This window comes from Ictidomys tridecemlineatus, chromosome 1 (assembly GCF_052094955.1).
Source record: "Ictidomys tridecemlineatus isolate mIctTri1 chromosome 1, mIctTri1.hap1, whole genome shotgun sequence".
NCBI lineage: Eukaryota > Metazoa > Chordata > Mammalia > Rodentia > Sciuridae > Ictidomys > Ictidomys tridecemlineatus.
The window spans coordinates 25,243,100-25,268,972 of NC_135477.1; the positions used below are offsets into that span (position 1 = coordinate 25,243,100).

General features: G+C 36.5%; 1 protein-coding gene across 3 annotated transcripts in view; it reads left to right on the plus strand.

Annotated features, from left to right (window-relative positions):
• Armh3 (armadillo like helical domain containing 3) overlaps positions 1–25,873 on the plus strand; it is a 176,025-nt gene that overhangs the window by 100,225 nt on the left and 49,927 nt on the right. The gene's annotated exons all lie outside the window — the stretch shown is intronic.

Genomic DNA, 25,873 nt, shown 5'->3' on the forward strand with positions numbered 1-25,873 from the left:
AAAAAAAAAAAAAAAAAGACCTATCACTTTTCTCAAGAGATTACTGGAAAGATGTATTTGAATTTATCACACTGAGTCTAGATCATGGAAAATACTAAGCACAGAAGTTTACCTTTTTTTCTTTCTAACATCTGTTTTTATCATTGCCAGACTTTGTGCTGCCCTTTCATATACTATCTTTTTAATCTTCAAACTCTATAGATTATGTCATATGTTTCTTTTTTTAATATTTTTTTTGTAAGTTTTAGGTGGACACTATATCTTTATTTTACATTTATGTGGTGCTGAGGATCGAACCCAGTGCCTCATGCATGCTAGGTGAGCACTCTACCACTGAGCCACAACTCCAGCCCTTGTCATAAGATTCTTAAAATATACTTTTTCCCACTGAGGAAACTGAGCCTATAGATCTCGAATTGTGGTAAAACAGATAATAGTAGGCCATCGAACTCTAAGCCTAGAGTTCTTTCTTCCATACCATAATACCTCCTTCTTTTAGAGTTACAGCAAAAGCTACTATGGAGGTAAATAGAGAACACATCATGAAAGAAGCATGGAAATTTGAATTAGAAAAACTAGAGTTTTAATTTTTGTCTTTATCATTCACTATATGACCTTGAACAAATTACTTAGTTTTTCTGAACCTCTTTTTTTTTTTTTTTTTTGTGGTACTGGGATTGAACCCAGGACCTTGTGTATGCGAGGCAAGCACTCTACCAACTAAGCTGTATCCCCAGCCACTCTGGACCTCTTTCTATCATCTGTAAAACAGGAGTGATGATGATATCAACTATTTCACAGGATAGGGGTGGTAAAAATTTTATTATATATATTAAAGCTTTTATTGCTAGGTGCAGGGGCACATGCCCAGCAATTTAGGAAACCAAGGCAGAAAGATCATATGTTTGAGGGCAGCCTGGGCAACTTAATGAGACCCTGTCTCAAAATAAAATAAAAAGGGCCGGGGATGTAACCCAGTGGAGAGCACCTCTGGGTTTAGTCCCCACTACAATAAACAAAACAAAACAAAACCTCTTAGGAAACTACAAAATTTTGGTCATTTTACTTAGCACAGTGTCTTCAGGTTTCATCTGTCTTGTTGCATGTGTCAGAATTCCTTCCTTTTAAGGCCACATAATTTTCCATTTTGTATATGTGCCACATTTTGTTTATCAGTTTATCTGTTGGTGGACTCTTTAGTTGCAGTTCCCCTTTCATTGTCTTTTTCCTTTTCCTTTTCTTTAGAGGAGTGGGTGAGTGGATACTTTGAATTGAACCCAGGGTTGCTCTACCACAGAACTACAACCCTAGTCTTTTTCTGCTTTTTATTTTGAGACAGGGTCTTGCTAAATTGCTGAGGCTGTCCTGGAACTTAAGATCCTCCTGCCTCAGCTTCCCAAATGCTTGGGATTACAGGTGTGTGCCACTGTGCCCAGCTCTACCTTTTCTTTGTTGCACATAATGCCACTTTTGCTTCTTTTTGGCATCTACCCAGAATAAGAATTGCGGGATCATATGATAGTCCTGTATTTGTTACGTTGTTGGTATTTTCTGGTGCTGAGGATTGAATCTGGGGCTTTGTGCATGCAAAGTATGAACTCTGCCAGCTGAGCTATATCTCCAGCTTGTTGTTGTTTTTGCAGTGCTGCTAGGTGAGCACTCTACCACTGGGAGTGCCAGGAATTAAAGCCAGGGCCTTGAGCATGCTAGCCAAGTACTCTTATCACTGAAGCACATTCCCAACCCTACAGTGTTTTTTAGGTTTAGCATTTCAAGCATTCCTTAGAGTGTTTCCTAAATACATTTTCATTTTTCCGTTCTGTAAAAGTTAAGATATTAACCTTAAAAGATGTTGTGCTTTTCCTTGTAGGTGGACCTGAGAATAGTTCAGGGAGTTCTCTTAGCTGAGGGCAAAAGAAATAGTATGCCTGAGCAGTCTCCAATACAGTGAGCCACGTTATGAGGGCTGCCTTATACTCCTTTGCCTAGATCCTCTAAGGGCTTATGTTGTATATCCATGTCACTATTAACTTTGGGTGAGTGAGAAAACAGGAGCCTCTGTCAGAAAATCTGACCTGTAAGTTTCCTAGGGATACTGTGGGACATTTAACTATTGGTCACTAAGTTGGTTATCAAAGATAAAGGATGTAAAGGTTTGACAGGAAAATTGTGATAGTGTGCGTAACTTGTTTCTGCTCTTCAATAAAGTTTATTTGTCTTAATCCCATAATTGGAAAGAATTTCTCAGGCAGAGTATCTTATAGTATGTTCATTGATAGCCATGGGAAGGGATTGAATTGCATCTGAAACTTAGACATTTAACAGCTGAGTGGCCTCCCAGATGGTTTTGCCAGTTGATGACAGCTTCATACTATGTTTTTGGGATTGCCTAGAATGTAGTGCATCTAATAACTATCTTCACATAGTGTCCCCAGCAGGTGAAGGGAAGCAGGAAGCCTGCAAACTGTTCTGTTCTTTGGAACTTAGATTGTAGCAGTGGAAATTATAAGTACTTCCACATGCTTGGAGGGTTTAAATTGCTCAAATGTCAGTCTCTTTGCTTTTCACTTGTTTTTCTGGCTTAGTCATGCCAGTTATTTAATTGTTGAAGTTATTTGCGTTTAAACAATTTCTCTCTCTTCCTGTTTGATCCTTCAGTGAGATTCTTAAAATGCAACTGCTTAGAAACTGCTATTTTTATTGGAACACCTGATGTCACCAACAAACAGGGCCCTGTGTTTTTCCTTCCCTCCCTATAAGAGAGTTGTTTTGTTGCTTTGATATAAAATAAAATATAGTGCTCTATCTTTTTTTTTTTTTTAAGATACTAGGGAGCACCCAGGGAGACACTCTTCTCATTTTTTTTGGACCTTTTATTTGTTTATTTATATGTGGTGCTGATGATCAAATTCAGTGTCTCATACATGCTAGCCAAGTGCTCTACAACTGAGCTATAACCCTAGCCATAGGGACACTCTCTTTATCCTTAAGCTATGGCACTTGCCATGCCGTTCCCCCACACCCCCAATAGGTTCCTAAGTTTTTGAGACTGGCCTGGAACTTGAGATCCTCCTGCCTTATCCTCCCAAATTGCTGGAATTACAGGCATGTCTCATGGGGCATGGCCTACTTTTTACCTTTAAAATTCCACTTTTGGAATTTTAGCTTCAGCTTCCTCTACATATCTAACAATTCACAAGGAAGAATACTTTGAGGGGGTCATGTGCAGGGCTGGAAGGAAGATGTTTGGGAAGTTTTGCTTGGAGACTTCTGTACTAAATATTTCCTGCAGGCTATTCCAAGGAGGTCTTGTACTTTAGGAAGACGTTTGTTGATTATTTTTTTAAAATATTTTTTAGTTGTAGATGGACACAATACCTTTATTTTATATATTTATTTTTTATGTGGGGCTGAGGATCAAACCCAGTGCCTCATAAATGTGAGGCAAACACTCTACCACAACCCCAGCCCATGTTTGTCGATTATTAATCTAATTAGTCAAAGAGGAAAGGAAGAATGTTATACTAAAATCTGACCTTTGTCTGACCAAACAACTTCAAGACAAGTAATTTGAGGCTCTTAATGAATATCTCTCCAAGTTAATATTTAAGTGCTTTTCATTTAATGAACATTTTATTAGTATCAGTTTCAAAATCTGTTCTCTGCTCACAGAAAGAGTGGCTGAATCTCTGCAAATAGGTGTTTCTCTTGATTTGTAATTTTCTTTTTTTCCTTCTTTGTTTCTCCCCCCCACCCCACCCCTAACTATGTACTGGGGATTGAATACAAGGGTGCTTTACTCCCAAATCTTTTTATTTATTTTTTAAATTTTCAGACAGAATCTCACTAAATTGCTGAGACCCTGAGGTTGGCCTCAAACTTGTGATATTCCTGCCTCACCTTCCCAACTTGTTGGCATTATACGTATGCACCACCACACTTGGCTTCAGAATTACTTTTTAGATATTGTTGTAGTTAGTTACAAACCTGGGGGATGGAATGGAATGTGAATTTAGTGGATTTCTTTATTATAAGTTTCTTAATTGTTCATGTAGTGAGTTTGCCTCCTGTCTCCCTGGTTCACTGCATTTTTATTTATTATATATATATATATATATATATATATATATATATAGTTTTAGAGGGACACAATATATTTATTCATTTTTATGTGGTGCTGAGGATCAAATCCAGTGCCTTACATATACAAAGCAGTGCTCTACCACTGAGCTATAGCCCCAGCCCCTGCATGATCTTTTTATTCAAATGATGAAGTGGTTTTAGCACCCTTCCTGCTGCTTATGTGCTTATTTAGTTGTTTTCCTTGACCATCAATAAATAAATAAATAAACATTAACTGTATACTACTAAGAAATAAGAGTAGCTTTTAGCTGTCTCTAGATAAGGGTATTCATTTAATCGCCTTTTGGAATAAGCTGTGTATAAAATTTTGAATGTCACAGAAACTTTGACTTCAGACAGTAATCACTGTTGATGACAGTAAAGTTAGAGTTGGGAAGAGAATGTGAGTTCTTAGCCAACTAAAATCTCCCTGTCTCTTCTTGCCCATGATCCTCTTTGGGCTACAATATTTGCCTCATACCCACAGTTCTCTTATCAAAATGAATACCAGTGAGTTGAGAAGAAGAGTAGTTTGATACCAGGCAGTTCAACAGAAGGATGCAACTTAGTCTAGTGAGAAGTAAATATAAATTAATGTGATTAAGGATAGAAGCAAAGGCATTGAGTTGATGACTCTTAACTAGTGGCAAGTTTGTGAACATAACCTATTCTAGTTGTCTGCCCTGTTGTGGTAGGTAGGCTCAGATTGTCACTCTAGTTAGAATTTATCAATAATGACCTTTTTTTCCCCCTTTTTTGTTAATCAGATTCTGCTGATCTTCCATTAGAGAGAATGAAAAGCATTATGTAGATTACAATAAAGCACCAAAATGAAGCTGCTCTAATCTTGTTTGCTCAGTGACTGGGAGCATTACTTACTATCCTAATAATGGCTCTTCCCTAATCTCTTAAAACTACAGATAGAAACAAAAAGCCAATGCTGAATCCCATGTGATTAATCATCTGATTTGCTTTAGCTTGGCTTATGCTATATCTTCAGGTTTTGCTTTAGCTCATAGCTAGGCCTGGTGATTTGCTATGAAATAAAGAAGTCTTAGTTTAGGAGACACAGATATTTGTAATGAAATACTAAGATTTTTATTTGGGGACTGCTATGATTTTAGGTGACTTTAGCATATAAAACCCATCTTGAACTCATCCTGAAATTCCCTGGAAGTTTTTTTACACTCTACGTACCTCTTCCCTTTACCATCTTAACTATTTTTAAGTGTACAGTTCAGTGGTATTAAGTACATTCCCATTGTTGTGTGACCATTACTACCATCTGTCTCCAAAGCTTTTTCTTCTTCACATAACACTCTAATTCCCTATTCCCTCTTCACTCCAGCTCCTGGCAACTATCATTCTATTTTTTGTTTCTATTTGACTACCCTAGGAACTTAATATAAGAACAATCATGTAATATTTGTCCTTTGTGACTGGTTTATTTCTCTTAATATTATGTCCTCAGACTTCATCCATGCTGTAGCATATATCAGACTTTCCTTTTAATGGATGAGTAATATTCCATCATATGTATACATTTTGTTTCTCTGTTGTTGTATTGAGGACCTTGCTTTAATTTCTTTTGGATTTATAGGATGTGTAACTGACGTGATTCTGCAATCTGCATTTGGGGTAAAAATTGGGAGTTCATAACCCACTTCAATCTAATGTATGAAATATGATATGTCAAGAGCTTTGTAATGTTGTGAACAACCAATAAAAAAAAAAGATTAGCAAGGAGGAAAAAAAAAACAGAAATGAAATTGTTAGATCATTTGACAATTCTTTGTATAACCTTTAAAAAATATTTTTTAAGTTGTAGATGGACACAATACCTTTATTTGGGGCTGGGGATGTGGCTCAAGCGGTAGCGCGCCCGCCTGGCATGCATGCGGCCTGGGTTCGATCCTCAGCACCACATACAAACAAAGATGTTGTGTCTGCCGAAAAAAAAACTAAAAAAAATTTTTTTAAAAATACCTTTATTTTATTTATTTATTTTTATGTGATGCTGAGAATCGAACCCAGTGCCTCATGCATGCTAGGCAATGCTCTACTACTGGGCCACAACTCCAGCTGTATAACATTCTTAGTAACTGTCAGGACATTTTTCTCTCTCTCTCTCTCTCTCTGTCTCTCTGTCTCTCTCTCTCTCTCTCTCTGTCTGTCTCTCTCTCTCTCTCTCTCTCTCTCTCTCTCTCTCTCTCTCTTTCCTTCTGGCAATTCTGGGGATTGAACCTAGGGGCAATTTACCACAGCAACATCCCCATCCTTTTTTATTTGTTTATGTATGTTTTTGAGTTGGCCTCCAGTTGCAATCTTCCTGCCTCAGTCTCCGAGTTGCTGGGATTACAGGCATGTGCCACTGTGCCTGGCTGCCAGGCTGTTTGTCAAAGGGCTACACCATTTTACATTCCAATTTCTCCATATTCTTGCCAACTCTTGTTTCCCTTTTTTTTTTTTTTTTGGTACTAGTTATCCTAGTGAGTGAAGTGTTATCTCTTTGTGGTTTTGATTTCTCTATGACTTTAGTAAATGTTGAGCATTTTTTCAATATATTTCTTGGCTATTTGTGTATCTTTCTTGGAGAAATGTCTATTCAAGTCCTTTTCTAATTTTTTAATTGATCTGTTTATTTTTCATATTATAATTTTAGGTTTTCTTTATGTACTCTAGATCAGTCTTTTTTAATATTTATTTTTTAGTTGGACATAATATCATCTTTATTTTATTTATTTTTATGTGGTGCTGAGGATTGAACCCAGGCCTTGCACTTGCTAGGTGAGTGCTCTACCGCTGAACCTAACCCCAGCCCTCTAGATCAATCCTTTATTAGTTGACTTGCAGATATTTTCTTCCATTCCATGGGTTGCCATTCATTTTGTAGATGATGTTTTATCAAAATGAGAATGTTCCATTCTATTCCTTGTTGGTTGAGACTTTTCTCATAAATAATTTGTGGATTTGTACTCATTGTTCTTTAAATGTATGGTGGAATCTATTTGAGCCTGGGCTTTTTTTTTTCATTTTTTTTTCTTTTATTAGTTCAATTTCTTTGTTATAGTTCTGTGAAGAAGAGATCGGGCACATTCACAGTGGTATGGACATAGACATGTTATAGTTCTATTCAGATTATCTATTTTTTTTTTTGCATTATCTTTGGTATTTGTGTCATCCTAAGTATTTTTTCATTTCATCTAAATTGTCTTAATTTATTGGCACAGTCATTTATAGTATTACTTTATGCTTATTTATAGTATAGTATTTTTTCTTTGATTTCTGATTCTAATAATTAGAATTTCTTCTCCTTTTCTTTGCCGGTCTAGCTAATTTATTATTCCATTTTTATTGATCTTCTCAAAGAATAGTGTTGTTTCACTGATTTTTCTTTTTCTGTTGTTTCATTAATTTCTACTATAGTCTTTATTATTTCTTTCCTTCTGCTTTCTTTAGACATAATTTGATTTCTTTAATATTTATTTTTTAGTGGTAGTTGGATGCTGTACCTTTGTTTTGTTTATTTTTTTGTGGTGCTGAGGATCGAACCCAGGGCCGAGCACATGCTAGGCAAAAGCTCTACCGCTGAGCCACAACCCCAGCCCCTTAATTTGATCTTCTATTTAAAAAAAAAAAAAACTCATTAAATTTAATTAATTCTGAACATAATGGAATGAACTTAGAAATCAACAACAGAAAGAAATTTGGAGAACATATTTTATATTGTTTGTGTTGTTTTAAATTTATTGAGGTAGGGCTGGTGATGTAGCTCAGTGGTAGAGTGCTTGCCTAGCATGTTCAAGGCCTTTAGTTCAATTCCTAGTACCACACACACACACACACACACAAAAAGGGGGATGTAAATTCATTGGGATTTGTTTTATGGCCTCACATATGATCTTAGAGAGTATTCATATGCATTTGAGGAAAATGAGTATTCTGCTATTGTGGATGGAGTGTTCTGTGAAAGTCTGTTAGGTCTAATTGCTTTATAATGTTGTTCAGGTCTTCCATTTCTTTGTTAATCTGTCATTTTTTCATTCTTTTATTTAATTTTTTTATTAGAGCATTGCAATTATACATAATATTTGGGTTCATTTTCTTCTCCCCCTCTGTCCCCTTATTCTCCTTTGTCTACTCTACCGATCTTCCTTTCACTCTTTTATTTATTTGATTAGTACTTTTTACATATACATAAAGGTGTACTTTATGCATATAACAGGATTTTCTTAAATTCTTTCCACATTTCTTCCCCTTTCCTTTTCTTCCCCTATCCCTCTCATTTTCCTCCTTCTACTCCACTGATTTTCCCTATATATTTATGATAGCAGATCCCCCATCACCACCTTCTTTCCTTTATTTTGCTGTAGCTTCCACATATGAGAGAAAACATTTGACCCTTGATTTTCTGAGTCTGGCTTATTTCACTTAACAAGATTTTCTCCATTTCTGTCCATTTACCAGCAAATGCCATAATTTCATTCTTTTTTATGACTAAGTAAAACTCCATTATGTATATATACCACATTTTCTACACTTTTACTTTTAATCTATTTGTATCTTTGAATCTAAAATGTATTTTTGGTATGTAGTTGGATAATTCTTTCTTAATCCAGTCTGACAATCTCTGACTTTTGATTGGATTGTTTATTCCATCCAAATTTAATGTTATTAATGATACAGTTGGATTTACATCTGCTATTTCCTTTTTGATATATCTGGTGTCCTTTTTGTTCCTCTGTTCCTTCTCTACTTGCTTTCTTTTGCATTAAGTATTTTCTAATGTAGTGTTTTTATTTAATAAGTTTTTTCCACTAATTTTTAAAAAGTTATTTCCCTAATAGTTGCTCTAGGGCTTATTATATGCACCTTGATTTATTGGACTCAGATTGATTGATTGATTTTAAACAGTCTATTGCCCATGTTGCCCATACTGGCCTTCAGTTCCTGAGCTCGAATGATCCTCTTGCCTCAGTCTCCAGCCTCAGTAGCTGAGATTACAGGCACATAATACCATACCTGACCCAGATTTATTTATTTTTTATTTTTTTTAAGAATTAATTTTTTTTAAAGAGTGAGAGAGGCGGGGAGAGAGAGAGAGAGAGAGAGAGAGAGAGAGAGAGAATTTTTAATATTTATTTTTTAGTTCTCGGCGGAAACAACATCTTTGTTGGTATGTGGTGCTGAGGATCGAACCCGGGCCACACGCATGCCAGGCGAGCGCGCTACTGCTTGAGCCACATCCCCAGCCCCCTGACCCAGATTTATAATAATTTAATTTCAGGGACATATAGAAACATTATTCCTTTGAAGCTCTAAATAACGTAGATGCACAATAAACTTTTTTAAAAATAATTTTGTAGTTGTAGATGGACAGAATTCCTTTATTTATTTTTATGTGGTGCTAAGGATCGAACCCAGTGCCTCACACATGCTAGCCAAGTTCTCTGCTGCTGAGCTACAGCCCCAGCCCCTCAATACACTTTCTTTGCAAAAAAACCCAAAAACTAAAATGGGAAATTCCTTATATTTTCCGAGAAAGTGAGTACTTATCAGAAATAGTACTCTACTTTTGTCCACTTTTTCATATCTGTATTGAGGACTATTTGATAATGGGGTAAAAGTCTGTGTTTAGATTGTGTGTATGTATGTGTGTGTATATATATATAATATCTGTTGTGGGAGATTTTCTTACATATAGGTAGTAAACACAGCATTTTAGATCTTGCACTATTCCCTGGTGAGCTAATAGCCCATAGCTATTTCTTTTCCTATACCTAGATATAAGCAGTCAGAGCTCATTGGCATATTTATTTATTTATTTTTAGTTGTAGTTGAACACAATACCTTTATTTTAATTAATTAATTTGTTTGTTTGTTTATGTGGTGCTGAGGATCGAATCCAGAGCCTCGCACATGCTGGGCAAGTGCTCCACGGCTGAGCCACAACCCCAACCAGCTCATTGGCTTTTGACGCCCTTATGTTAAACTTTGTAACAAAGGAAAAGTATAGGTACAAAAAGTAGGGCTAATTGATGAACATTTGTTAGAGGGGCATAACATTTAAAGAGGACATACTGCTTTGATGTGGAATGACTGAAGGACTTTTTAACTGTGCTTTTTTTTTATGTCTGGGGTCTGTATTAGTTTGTGGAAGATAATCTTGTTACATGCTTTGTGTCTTGCATCTCATTTTCTTCTAGTAATGTAGGGGCTGCTGATTGTAGCTTGTTTTTACTGGTTCAAGTGAGGGGCTATTTCTGGAGTATTGCTCCTGGGAGGAAAAGGAGTCAACCTTGAGCTCAGCCCTCTGTCCTCAATCAAGCTACTACACTGTGAAATAGAAGGATCTGTTCTGTGGGTTACAGGTACATGCTCTCAGAGCCTCACTTGAAGCCTTGTAGGTGTGGGGTCTTATTCTTTATATAAAGTCAGTGTGAACAGCCAACTTGAGGAACCTTGTTAAGAATATTTTATTGTCATTGTGAGTCAGTTGGGAGAGATCTTGTATGTATCTAATGACCTACTTTGTTGTTTTAGCATACAAATAATCTTTTTGCTTATTAATTGCACTGATATTTTCTTATTATGAATTATGTCAAATATTTACTTGAGCCTTTTGGAGGTGATTGGGAGGGGATTGCGTTGGTGTCTTTAATAGAGTAGTTGCAACCCCCGTTCCACCTCAAAAAAAAAAAAGAATAGTTGCTTCCTGGTGATTACAAGTAATTGAGTGTCCTAGGCTTTGACATAAATTGAAAGGGATATTATTGAGCACACAGTTGTAGATGAAATTGCTGAGAGCAGTGGAAGCAAAATGATGATTGTCAGTTTATTCCAGAATGTTCTTTTGAACCCAGGCATGCTTTTCCACTCAGCAGACACAAACAGACATTTCTTCAGCAATGCCAACTTAAAGTTTTTTAGTCCCAGGTGTCAGAGTAAATGGCCTCTATGTGTCAGGAGAATGAATTCTACCCCACTTTTTTTTTTTTCCTGGTGCTGAGATTAATCCCAGAGCCTTGTGCATGCTAAGCAATATGATCTGCCACTGAACTACACCCCAGTCCCTTTCCCCTCTTTTTAGGTCCAAGTCTTATTCCATTCTTTCTTGCTTGTTTTTGTTTTCAATTTTTTTCTTTTTTCTTTTTTTATTTTGGTACCAGATTAAACTCAGGGGTACTTGACAACTGAGCCACATCCCTAGCCCTATTTTGTATTTTACTTAGCCCTATTTTGTATTTTGTTTAGAGATAGGGTCTCTGAGTTGCTTAGCGCCTCGCTGTTGCTGAGGCTGGCTTTGAACTCAAAATTCTCCTGTCTTAGCCTCCCTATCCATTGGGATTATAGACATACACCATGGTGCCTGGCTTTTGTTGTTGCTTGTGTGTTTTTATTCTTGCTTGCTTTGTTTTTTAAAGTTTTATTTTGGTACTTGGAATTTTGAACCCAGGCATGCTTTACCACTCAGCAGACACAAGCAGACATTTCTTCAACAAATGCCAACTTAAAAGTTTTTTTTTTTTTTTTTTTTAAGAGAGAGTGAGAGAGAGAGGGGGACAGAGAGAGAGAGAGAGAATTTTAACATTTATTTATTTTTTCTTAGTTCTTGGCGGACACAACATCTTTGTTGGTATGTGGTGCTGCTGAGGATCGAACCCGGGCCGCACGCATGCTAGGCGAGCGCGCTACCGCTTGAGCCACATCCCCAGCCCCCTTAAAAGTTTTTTTTGATTATTGTGAACAATATGAGAAATATCCTTATGAGTTTAATCACTTTAAATTCTTAGGTTTATACTAGAATGGCCATCAGACCTTTCATTTCCACTGGACTTTGACCTTGAATGTTAATAGTGCCTAGAGCACACAGAGCCTTCAAGGTCAAAGACCTACAGAAAAGAAATCTGATACCTTAGCCTTCTAGTATGAACCTGAGAATTTAGAGTGATTAACTCATTCAGACACTTCTCATAATATATAAGCAAATGTTCACTATTGAAGAATAAGCAAATGTCCATTTGTGTGTCTGAGAGAGAGAGGATCTATCAGTGATGTCTGCCTTCTTTATAGACTTACAGATTGCACCTGGAATTGCACCTGGAAAGAAATCTTTCTGTAACATGTGGAAACTAACCATCCAGGCATGGTCCTCTTTCTTCTCTTGTGATTAGTAATGTGCCTGAATTCAGACTGCTTCCTTAGGATTAACTTTTCATATGACCATAGTGAAATGGCTCAAGGTGTATAATTCAAACATGTCCATCCAGGATGTCAGAGGAGGTAGAAAATACTGACTTTAATGCCCTGTCACCAATATTTGATTCACTATTTTATTGTTTCTTTATTTTTTTTAATTTGTTCGTTTTAGATATACATGACAGTATAATGTATTTTCACATATTTTTTTAAGAGAGAGTGAGAGAGGAGAGAGAGAGAGAGATAAATTTTTAATATTTATTTTTTAGTTCTTGGCGGACACAACATCTTTGTTGGTATGTGGTGCTGAGGATCGAACCCGGGTCGCATGCATGCCAGTCGAGCGAGCTACCCCTTGAGCCACATCCCCAGCCCTAGCCCTTTTTATTTTGAGACAGAGTCTTTTTTTTTTTTTAAGTTGTAGATGAACCAATACCTTTATTTTATTTATTTATTTTATATGGTGCCTCACACATATTAGACAAATGCTTAACCACTGAGCTACAATCCCACCCCATGAGACAGGGCCTTACTAAATCCCCAGGCTGGTCTTCCTGTCCAGGCTGATCCTCCTGCTTAAGCCTCCTGAGTCTCTGAGATTATAAATGTGTACCACTAGTTCTGACATTTTCTAAGGTTTTTGAGATTTATTCACTTTTTGGTGTATATTCATAGTTAATTAATTCCATTTTAAAAAGAAATTTAAGATTTTAATTATAAAAATGTATATAGGGGCTGGGGATGTGACTCAAGCAGTAGCGCGCTCGCCTGGCATGCGTGCAGCCCGGTTCGATCCTCAGCACCACATACAAAGATGTTGTGTCCGCCGATAACTAAAACATAAATATTAAAATTCTCTCTCTCTCTCTCTCTCTCTCCCCCCCCCCTCACTCTCTCTTAAAAAAATGTATATAATGGGAAATTTACCATCTTAACCATTTTTTAAAAATATTTATTTCTTTATTTTTTTAGTTGTAGATGAACACAATACCTTTACTTTATTTATTTTTATGTAGTTCTGAGGATCGAACCCAGGGCCTCGCACGTGCTAGGTGAGCGCTCTACCACTGAGCCACAACCCCAGCCCCCATCTTAACCATTTTTAAGTGTACAGTTCAGTAGTGTTAAGTGTATTCACACTGTTGTGGAATAGATTGCTAGAAAATTTTTATCTTGCAAAACTGAAACTCTTACCCATTAAACAACTTCAATGACCCCTCTTTCCTCAGTCCCTGCCAACCACCATTTTACTTTCTATATCTATGAATTTGACTATTTTAATTGCCTTATATAAGTAAAAACATAAAATATCTTTTTGTAATGGGTTCTTTTCCCTTAGCTTAATATTCTGTGTTATATTCTGTGTCAGAATTTCCTTCCTACTTAAGGCTGAATAATATTTCATTGTATTGGTACATTATATTTCATTTATCCATTCATCTGTTGATGGGCACTTGGTTTGCTTCTGCCTTTTTTTTGGCTGTTATGAATAATGCTACTCTGAATGTGGGTGTGCAAGCAACTAATAATTAATTCCTTTTTATTACTGAGCAATGTTTTGTTATTGCATAAAAACTTCATACCAATGTTTAATTATTCTCTCTATTTCTTTTTCTATTGGATTCTCTAAGCCTCTGATCTCACTTGTCATTTTTCTGTCACTTTTTTTGTTTCATTCTCTTTCCAGTGCTTGTCCCCTTCATTTGCCCCCTTTCCACCTGCAGAATAAAATGTAAGCTCTGAAGTATGATACACATTGTCATTCTTAATATTCTAGGAAAAATAAATAGGATAAGTCATCTAACTGCAGCTATACCAGACCACCCAGAGTTCCTTGGAACAACCAGAGATGTCTGTAGTTCTCTGGACAATCTGTCTTATTAATACTTCTGGTCCTTTGTATATGTCTCCTCCCTGCCTGGACTGTCCTTCCCCAATTTGTCAGCTTGTCTCAAGTATATCTTGAGCATCGTCTCATCCTTAGAACCAGGCCTGGCTATACAATAGTAGTGAATATCCACTTATCTGTTGTCTTCTTTACTAGTCTGTAAAACTTTTGAAGATAGGTGGCATCCATGTCTTATTCACCTTAGAAACACAGTCCTGGCGTTTAGTGATTTTTTGTTGTTGTTATTGTTGAGCATAGTAGGTTGACATAGAGTTCCTCTGTCTTAGAAAGTAGGGATTCAGGATACTGACCAGGCCTGATCTGGAATGAGTAAGGAGAAATGGTTCTTCAGATGTTGGGCTGATAGAGGGAGGCAATAAGGAAGGTTCAGAGATAATAGCTCAGAGAAAGTCTAAATAAAAATGCCAGGCAGATATTCCAAGCAGAAATGGTCTGAAGGGCCCTGCAGAATCTTCTGTCATTCTAATCTAGGTCAAGTCAGTGGTACAAATTAGAGAGATTAGCAAAAGGAAGTTTGAAGAAAGGGGTAAGGATTAAAATCTAGAGAAAAATGGTCTGGGACAAATAGTATATCTGTAACAGCTTTTCTCAAATTGTGAAAGTGTGAAAAGCACAGTTTTCCCTGTGCAGTTTAATAAGTATTGACTATTTCATAGGATCCAGCGTTAGAGTTTGAGCAGGTCAGTTAAAGGAAAACCCCAGTGGTTGTAGCCAGCAGAAGCCTGAGACTCTGCCAGATACCTCAGTCTATAGGAGTATGCTAAGAGAAAAGGAAAGCACTTTAAGATCAGTACAGAACGAAAAAAGTAATCAAAACATGGGAATTTTTTTTAATGTTCATTTTTTAGTTATAGGTGGACACAATATATTTTTATGAGGTGTTGAGGATCAAACCCAGTGCCTCACGTGTGCCAAGTAAGCACTCTACCTCTGAGCCACAACCCCAGCCCCAAAACATGGGAATATTTAAGGAAAGTCTTGTTAGAACCATGAGTTTCCTTGGCAAAGAAAGGGCAGTTCATTTAGTCTCATATTTAGCTACTCAGAGGGGGCAGCTGGGAAGTAGGAAGTATGAAAATAGTTTTTTAGACCTTCTTAGATAATATGTGTCACTATATCCTTGAACATTGAGGCCATTCAAAAAATCAACCTGTTGGTGTTTTTCAAATTGGTAACGCTGTTGGGGCTCAGGGGAAATGGGTCATTGTTTGAAACAGAAAGGGAGAAATGAAGGAAGGAAGAATTTCTCTGCGTTAAATTATACTGCATTAATCTGTCCCTCTCCCCGTTCTTGATCTGAAAATCAAAGCCATTTCCCTCTGCTGTGGGTCCTTCCTTTGGGGTTTTTGGTAATGTCTGTGACCTATAATTGTCATTCCTAATAGTTAGTGTTTTCTCTTCGTGAATCATTTAGCAGTTATTTATGGACTTCTCTGAGCTGACATAGATTTAGGACTCTTGAGGTTAAGACCTCCACACCTACTGCCCCAGACCTCTGCCCCCAAACCCTTAGCTTTTTGGGTGCTTTGGGACTACAACTTGATTTAAAAAGCTCAAAGTTCTTTTTCATCAGAAATCAGTGTTCTACTAAGGCTGAGAATTCATTGTATCCTAGACAATTTCGAGTTGGGATAACAAATTAGAGTTTGGGATACATTAGAGATGATAAATGTGACTTCGTTAAAGGGAAATCCATTTGTTTTGCTTAGTGTTTCTGTGATTAATTACTTGCCAGATTGAATTGCTTCAAAAAAATGTGTAGTATTTTATTCGATTGCTCTTCATGGTGATTAATTAGGCCATACTGTTGCTTTGTATGTTAATTACGCTGATTTTTTTTTTCCTTTTCTGTAGTTTAATTAATACAGCATTTACTTGAAAGACTTTTTAGGACAGGATATTGCCTGTTTTAGGGGTAACAAAGCCCAGCATTGCTTTTAAGCTGGTGTTTGAGATTAAAACTTCAAATTTTCTGAGTGTACTCTGTATTGGTCCTTTGTGTATCCATGATTTTCAGGAAGTATACTATGTGCCAGTGAATTGGGAAAAGTTCCATTTGGTTTTCCTACAGTTATTAAAAATGATATACAGGGAGGTTGGGGGATTTAGCTCACTGGCAGAGTGCTTGCCTAGCACACCAAGGCCCTGAGTTTAGGCCTCAGCTCTGAGAGGAAAAATGATTTACTGAAGATTCTTGGAAAAATTAATTAATTAAAATATAGAAGAGTAGCTATTGGTGTAGAATGAGCTGTAAAATGTGTATATATAAAGCTAAATGTTAAGAGTACATTTGAGGGCTGGGGATGTGGCTCAAGCCGGTAGCAGGCTCGCCTTGCTTGGGTGCGGCCCGAGTTTGATCCTCAGCACCACATACAAATAAAGATGTTGTGTCCGCCGAAAACTAAAAAAAAATAAACATTAAAAAAAAGAGTACATTTGAGATGGGAGAAAGTATTGTTTCCTAGGATGCTGCAAGGTGCTGATGGGGAAGTCAGACATATTTAATATTTTTATTCATTATCTAGGACTAAATGTGAATGAAGTTTGTGATATAGATTTGGAGTGTTTTCTACACCTAGGAGGACAGAGAAGTGATACAAATGGAGCAGGAAGAGAAGCATCACAGAAAATAACTCCACTATTCCCTTGGGAAAATGCATCTCTGCAATATAGAAATAGCATGAATAAATTCAGGCAGATATGTTCCAAAATAAGATATTTTCTAGAAGTCTACTTGCAAGTATTTATCTAAGTGAAATGAAAACTTGGCTTGGACAAATGTTTACAGTGGCTTTTTTCATATACTATCAAAACTGGAAAGAATTTAGGTGCCTCCAGCTAAGGAATTAGATAATTGAACTACGGTATATCCATATTAAATACTACTTAGCAATAAAAAAGAACAAGCTACTGATTCATGCAAAAACATGGATTAATTCGGTTGCATTATGTATGATAAAGAAATCCAGAATAAAAAAAGCTATATGTTATATGATCTATTTATATGACATTCTGAAAATGGCAAATTTGTAGGGACAGAATTCAGATCAGGTTTTGCCAGGGCTGGAGATGAAGGAGTGGTTGCCTACAAAGGGGTGCAGGAGAACTTTTGGGGTGAAGGAACTATTCTATTCTTGATTGTGGTGGTGATTACATTAGGGTATGCATTTTTCAAAACTTGCAGAACTATGCACTTATATTAGTCAGTATTTTCCAGAGAAGCAGACCAATAAGAAATATATAGATGTGCAAAAGGAGATTTATTACAGGAATTCATTCATTTGATTAGGGTGGCTGAAAAGGCCCATGACAAATAGTCAGCTATAACCTGGAAAATCAGGAAAGTCAGTGGTATAATTCAGCCCCAATTCAAAAGTCTGAGGAGCCAGTCCAAGGCTGAAGGCCTGAGAACCCAGGGGCTATTGATAAAATCCTAGAATTCAAAGATCAAAGAGCCAGGAGCTCCCTATGTGCAAAGGCAGGAAAAGATGGAATATTTAGCTCAAGAGGAAGGAGACAGAATTCGCCCTTTCTCTACCTTTTGTTGTATTCAGGTAGATTGGTGAGGGTGGATGGATCTTCTTTACTTGGTCTATGGAGTCAAATTTAATCTCTCTTCCAGAAACACTAATCAGACACACCCAGAAATAATAATTTACTAGTTATTTGAATATCCTTTAACTGAGTCGAATTGACATATAACATAAACCATCACAGTAGTAGAATGAGTAAATTTTACTTATCTGAAAATTATACCTTAATTTTTTAAATCAGAAAAAAAAATAGACCTTCACAGGGAAAGGTAAGGAGACTTAACTTCTAACTATCACATCCATGCTCGATGCTTGACTAACTTTTGAAATAACATGAGTGGCAGGAGTTAGAATTAGAGGATTTGGACTTTCTTCATGTTCTTTCCAAATTCCAAGGTTTTGTTTTTAAGTGGGAATAGGGGTGAGAGGGTAGGTTGCTGATGGTTTTCCTTGGGTGTCAGCATTATGTAAACCTATGTATAGTGAGAGGATTATTTTGAAAAAGAAAACACAGTTAAGGAGCTCTTGGACCTTATTGATAGCCATCAGATTAGATGAGAGAATGCTATCCCCAGTTTATGAGTTGAATTCAATTATTTGGATTCTGTGGTTTAGTTTTTGTTTTAAACGTTAGTTTATTTGTAGTGTCTGGGCCTTCCCACTTTGTTGTAGACCTGGGGTAGTGCCAAAAGGTATTTCTGTTCCAGAACTAATCTCAGAGATAACTTCTATGCCCCTCTGCTTGGACTGGAACAGCTTAGTCACACTATGACTTGTAAGATGAATTTGTACAATGTCAGGGACCCAAGGATAGGTGAATCACAAATACTAAACCATTGCTGATAGCCATTGTGCCTCTTTCTTACCTTTCCACATCTCCAGTGATTTGAATTGTGTGTAAATGCTGCTTGTTTCTCATGTTCAATTTAAAGCACCTCCCTGAATGCTCTGTGATCTCTGTTCAGTTTCTAAAAATAGCTCAGGGTGGTGGGATTTATATGGTGGTAGTATTGGTGCATTACTTGCAGTAGTAACATTGAATATAGTTCTTTGGCAATAGCTTATTATACTAACTACCCTGAACAGATGTGACAATCATTCTGGTCCAGACTGTTGGGATTACATTTAACAAGATACTGATTCCCTGAGTGAGATGTCAAGCAAATATCCCTGGGTCTTTCAGTGTTTTCAGTTGAATGATTTTTATCATTGGATCTGAAGAGGCTGCTGTGGCCCCCAACCAACACCCCATCTGTTAAATCTCATATTGACTTGTGTTTCTGATTATAAAAATCAGTCCCTTCTCTTCCTTCTAGTGTGACAAATAAGGCAGATGTACTAGATGAGTCTGCTGTTGGAGCAGGATTTTTAACCCTATTGCTCAAGATTGAGCTAAACTAATTTTATCAGAAATGGAACTTTCTCAAATAGTAGTATATATCAAATGGCATATTATTCCCTCCCTCCCTCCCTCCCTCCCTCCCTCCCTTCCTTCTTTCCTTCCTTTTTTTCTTTTTTTGTACTGGAGATTGAACCCAGGGGTACTTTATCCCTGATTTATGCCCCAGCCCTTTTTATTTTTTGAGATGGGTGGGATTTATATAGTGGTAGTATTAGTACATTACTTGCCAAGGTTGTCCTCAAACTGATAATCCTCCTGCCTCAACCTCCTGAGTCCCTAGGATTATAAGCATGACTCACCATACCCAGCTGGTTTATTATTTTCTTATCCTAACTCAGCATGTTCACCAATACTTATAGTGTCTAGCAAATAATTTTTTGGGGGGGTACTAGGGATTGAACCCAGGGCACTTGTCAGGTGGTCAACTGATCCACAGCCCCAGCCTTTTTTTAGTTTTTATTTTGAGACAGGGTCTTGCTAAGTTGCTTAGAGCCTTGCTTAAGTTGATGAGGCTGGTTTTGAAGTTGGGATCCTCCTGCTTCAGCCTCCTGAGTTGCTGGGATTACAGGCATGTGCACCACACTTGGTGCAAATAATAATTTAAAAGCTGAAATTAGCCTTGTAAAAATCATAAGTTTTAGTAGGTAAATAAGCTATAAGATGGCATTTTAAATTTTTGACTGGGCAAATAGAAAATAATGGAACACTATAATATATCATATCATCAGTGTATTATATCTTAATCCTGTCTTTGTGTGCCTTTCAGCCCAAAAGGGATTGAATCCCAATCATGGCAGCATTGGAAGGAGGAGGCCGCTGTTAGCACTAAATAAAATAGATCTGCTGAAAATATTTACCCACTAGAGTCTGGTGGCCTTTGACTCTGGTCAAACAATGTGCTTTCTTCTGTCTTTTAAAGCAAGAGCTGATTCCTAGAGCAAGAATCCCATCCCATCTTTAGTATCCTTCCAGAGATCATGCATATATATGGAAGTGTATTTTATTGTTTGTATTTATCAATCATCTGGGAACTGCAAAAGCCAGCATCTATTCTTGATAAAAATTATCAGCATACTAGAAATAGAGGAGAGCTTCTTCAACCTGATAAAGGGTGTCAATGAAAAACCCACAAGCTATCATACTTAATGGTGAAAGAATGAATGCTTTTCCCTAAGATCGGGGACAAGGTATATGTTTACATACCTCAATTCAGCATTATTCAGATTCTAAACAGTGTAATCAGGCAGGAAAAAGAGAAGGCATCCAGTTTGAAAACAGATGTAAATTGTGTATACTCGCAGGCAACATAATTATGTAGAGAACGTGAAGGAATATTTATATGTGTAGTCTAGCAATAAACAATCAGAAATTTTATCTAATAATTTTTTCTCTATATTTGGTAACAGTATGAACTCATACCATTTTATATATTTAATGTTTTTCAGTTTATAATAGGCTGGTACTCAGATTGTCCTCTTAGACATTCGTGGATTAATGTGGATTCTATGTCTTTTTTCTTGCTTTGGGGCATAAAATGTCCCAGGATTATCTTCTGCTTTTCCTATTCCAGACATGGAATGAATTTTTGTTGTTGTTGTTACTGAGGATCAAACCTAGGGGTATTTTACCATGGAGGTATGTCCCTAGCCCTTCCCCTTCTATTTTTTTTTTATTTTGAGATAAGGATTCAGTAAATTGCTAAAGCTGACTTTGATTTGCACTCTTCCCTCCTGAGTCACTGGGATTACAGGTGTGTGCTACTGCACCCAGCAGAATCAAATATTTCTTCGTGAAGCCCTGGTTCCTTTTACTAGTGAGGGCTCTTGCTTTCTTCCTTTCTCCCTCCCTCCTTCCCTTCATTTTTTTCTTCCTCCCTCCCTTCTTCTGTAGGGGGACTTGACCCAGAACCTTTCTCATGGTATCACACACTCTACCACTAAGTTACCCCTGGCATTATTTGTTTCCCACATTTTTTTTATTGGTGCATTATAGTTGTACATATGGTAGGATTTGTTGTTACATATTCATACATGAACATAATATAACAGTACAAATTGACCAATATTACTCCCCTGCAATTCCCCACTCCCTTCCTTCCTCCCACCCTCTGGTCCCTGCTTATCTCCCTTTGATTTTTGTGATAACCCTCCACTCTGATTTTTCTTTTCCTTTTTCTTCTCTAGATTCCACATGAGAGAAAACTTATGATGACCCTTGACCTTCTGAGTTTGGCTTGTTTTGCTTAACATAGTGGTCTCAAGTTCTATCCATATTCTTGCAAATGAAATAATTTCATTTTTAATTATGGCTGAATAAAACTACATTGTGTATTTATAACACATTTTCTTTATTCATTTATGTGTTGATAGATACTTAGGCTTGTTTCCATAGTTTGGGTATGAATTATGCTGCTGTAAACTTGGGTATACATATATCACTAGTATGATGACTTTGATTCTTTAGCATAAATACTGAGGAGTAGTATAGCTGGGTCATGTAGTGGTTCCATTACTAGTCTTTTTTTTTTTTTTCTTTTTTTCGATACTGCAGATTGAATCCAGGGGCACTTAACCACTGAGCCATATCCCCAGCCTTTTTATATTTTATTTAGAGCCAGAGTCTTGCTGAGTTGCTGAGGCTAGCTTTGAACTCGCAATCCTTCTGCCTCAACCTCCCAAGCCACTGGGGTTACAGGAATGTGCCACCTTGCCCAGCCATTTTTTTTTAGTTGTAGATGTACACATATCTTTATTTTATTCACTTATTTATTTATTTATTTTTATGTGGTGCTGAGGATTGAACCAGGGTCTTACATGTGTGAGGTAAGTACTCTACTCCTGAGTTACAACCCCAGCTTACCCAGCCATTCTTAATCTTTTAAGGAATCTCTGTGCTGATGTCCATAGTGGTCATCCTAATTTACAATCCCATCAAAAGTTTTAAAAATGTTCCTTTTTCTCTGCATCCTCTCCAGTATTTATTATTGTTTATATCCTTGATGACTGCCTTTTGACTAGTGCTGAAATCTCAGTATAGTTTTGATTTGCATTTCCCTGATTATTAATGATGTTGAACATTCATTGGCCATTTGTATTTCTTCTTTTGAGAAGTGTCTGTTTAACTCATTTGTCCATTTATTAATTGAATTATTGGTTTTTGGTGGTGTTTTGATATATTCTACATATGAATTCTCTGTCAGAAGAGTAGGTAGCAAAGATTTTTTCCCATTTTATAAGTTCTGTCTTCACATTCTTGTTTCCTTTGCTGTTTAGAAGCTTTTTAATTTGATACCATCCCATTTATTAACCTTTGACATTATTTCCTGAGCTTTTAGGGTCCTATTGGGAAAGCCAATGCTTGTGCCTGTATGCTGGAGTATTTTTTTTTTAATTTTGTAGTTGTAGATGGACAGAATGCCTTGATTTTATTTGTTTATTTTTATGTGAACTAGTGCCTCACATGAGCTAGGTAAGCACTCTGCAACTGAGCTATACAGTTCCAGCTCTATGCTGGAGTATTGACCCTATGTTTTCCTCTAGGAGTTGCATAGTTTCTGGCCTAATTCCTAGGTCTTTCATCCATTTAGTGTTGATTTTTTTAATGTAAAAGGCTGTCTTTTCAACATTGTATGTTTTTTGACAACTTTGTCAAGAATCAGATGACTGTATCTGTGTGGATTTGTCTCCATTAGTCTGTGTATCTATTTTTATGCCAATACCTTGCAGTTATCATTACTATAGCTCTGCAGTATAATTTCATTTCAGATATTGTGATGCCTCCAGCATTGGTTTTTTGGCTTAGAATTGCTTGTCTATTCTGAGTCTTATATTCTGCCAAATGAATTTTATTATTATTATTTTTTGGTCCTAGGGATTAAACCCAGAGGTGCCTTACCACTGAGCTATATCCCCAGCCCATTTTATGTTGTATTTTGAGACAGGTTCTCACTAAGATGCTTAGGGCCTCACTAAGTTGCTGAGGCTGGTCTTGAACTTGCGATCCTCCTGTCTCAGCCTCCAGCACTGAGATTATATGTGTACACCACCATGCCTGGTTAGGTATTGATTTTTGTATGCTGATTTTGTAACCTGTTACTTTGCTGAACTTGTTTTATTAGCTCTAGCAGTGTTTTGTAGAGTTTTTTGGATTTTCTACCTCATCTGCAAACAGTGATAATTTGACTTCTTATTTGTATCTCTTTTATTTTCTTCTCTTGCCTAATTGCTCTGGCTAGAATTTCTAGAACTATATTAAATAAAAGTGGTGAGAGTTGGGGCTGGGGATATAGCTCAGTTCGTAGAGTGCTTGCCTCACATGTATAAGGCTATGGGTTCAATCCTTATAGCACCATCCAAAAAAAAGAAGAGTGATGAGAGTGGACATCCTTGTCTTGTTCCAGATTTTAAAGAATATACTTTTAGTTTTTCCCCATTTACTATGAGATTGGCTCTGGGTTTTCATATATAGCCTTTATCATATTGAGATAGTTTTCTTCTATTCCTAATTTTCACAATGTTTTTTATCATGAAAGGATACCCTAGCCCTATTTTTAACAGTAGAGTAGAGAATGTAAACTGGGGGGCTGGGGATATAGCTCAGTTAGTAGAGTGCTTGCCTCGCATGCACAAGGCCCTGAGTTCAAACCCCAGTGCCAAAAAAAAAAGAGAGAGAGAATGTAAACTGATGCCCATACACAGCCTTCACAGTGTCTGTAATAAATCCCCTGAAATTATACCCAAAACTCTGTACACACTCATTTTCTGAGGACTGGATCTGTAATTTTGATCAGATTCTCATTCATTACCCCCACCCCATCCCCACCACCAAAAAGGAACCGTTATCTTATTATTTTTGTTTTATGAAAATGTGTAGACATGGACTTCGTCTTGACCTGAATGGACAGAAAATCACCTTTCTTGTATTTAATCTTGAGGTTATATGCTCTTGTTTCAAAATGTACATGAAGAATGGTAGAAAAGAAGTGCACAACATGAATGCTAACTTTAATATTTATTTTTCCATTTCAGAGCTGGAAGGCTGCATTTCGGGTAGCTAGATTATCAAACAGTGGGTATTAGAGAAGAGAAGCTTATTGTTTCTCAGTAATAAATTTCAGGGATGACAGTCAGTTTGATTATAATTCTTCCTTCTGGTGTCAGAAACAAGCAGTCAGAAACAACATTTATTCACCAAGGACTGGGCATTTTGAAGATCATTTCAGTCTCTAGTGTTTTTAACTTACCAGGGCTCTATCATTGTAATGATTTCTTACATTATGTTCCACAGGAAAAGCAGGTGGACCAGTAAAAGGGAAAATATTTGTAACAAGGTCTAAACAGCAGGTTCAATAGAAATATATTTTGAGTCGCACATAACTTTATTTTCAAACAGGTGAAATCAATTTTATTTAACCCAGAGTACCTAAAATATTATTGCTCTAACATCTAATTGAAACAAAACATTATTAAAAGAAACATTTGCATTATTTTTAAAATCAAGGAGATATTTTACACTTTTACTACATCTCAGTTCACATAATAAATTTTCATTGAAAATAATGTATATTTAGGTTTCATAAAAATTATAGTTGAAAAAGAATAATATACCCTAGTTATTCCAAACATACTTAAAAGATTTCCAGTACTGCATTGAATACCCCCCCAAAAAAATTTCCTTTAACATTTGCTCCACATTGATAAAACTGATTCATGTTTTTTTTCTAGAATTAATTTGACTTTGAAGCAAAAGCATATTAGTTTCAAAGCTACCTCTTTCCAGGTTAAGTAAATTCACTGATTCTTGTGTCAACATCAAATTCAAAGAGGTATGACATAGCAACTCTAAATTTATGAATACCAAAAAAGCATTTGTCAAAAATTACTTGTAATTTTTGTAGCTGTTTCACATTAAATTGTCATTTAAAATCTACATGTTGATTCACAAAGAAAAATGTATTATTATTGATATTATAGAAAGTTTCAATTTCAGCATAAATGGCCACAAATAAGGTTTTCTTTCCTTGGGACTTCAAATATAACATTTATATGTGGTATAATACAGATGAGAAAAGCTGTTTTGTTATATATTTGCTTGATTCTTAAATATTGTGTCTTTGATATTGGAACATTTGATATTTTTGTCTTGAATATTGGCAGGCATTCCTTTTTTTCAGGGAGGGATTCCAGGGATTGAACTCAGGGGCATTCAATCACTGAGCCACATACCCAGTTTTGTGAGCTACGTCCCTAGCCCTGCTTCAGATCTTAGGAGACAATAGGAAGTACAGTGTCAGCAGCTCCTAGATTAACCTAGTGTAATCAGGAAGTATGGTTTGGAATTATTTATTACCAGAGTCCCTTTTCTCAATGATGAATTTAATTGTTTATCCCCAAACAGTAGAATTTACTAATTTCTAATTCTCTTCAAAATAATAGGAGGATAGCCAAAAGACTTTAATTATCCAAAATGGGATTTTGAGACAACTAAAGCCACTTAGAAGTGAATTATTGATAGCTTTATGCATTTTCTTTCTTTCTCTCTCTCTCTCTTTCTTTTGTTACAAGTCTCAGCAATTAATGCTGGTTTTTTATCCTTGCAAATTTACTGAATTATAAGTGACATTAAGGATGCCTTTAAAAACCTTCTCATTGGCTGAATGGTGGACTGCTGTCATTTATGTAAACTAGAAGCCCTGCTGAAGGAACTTTT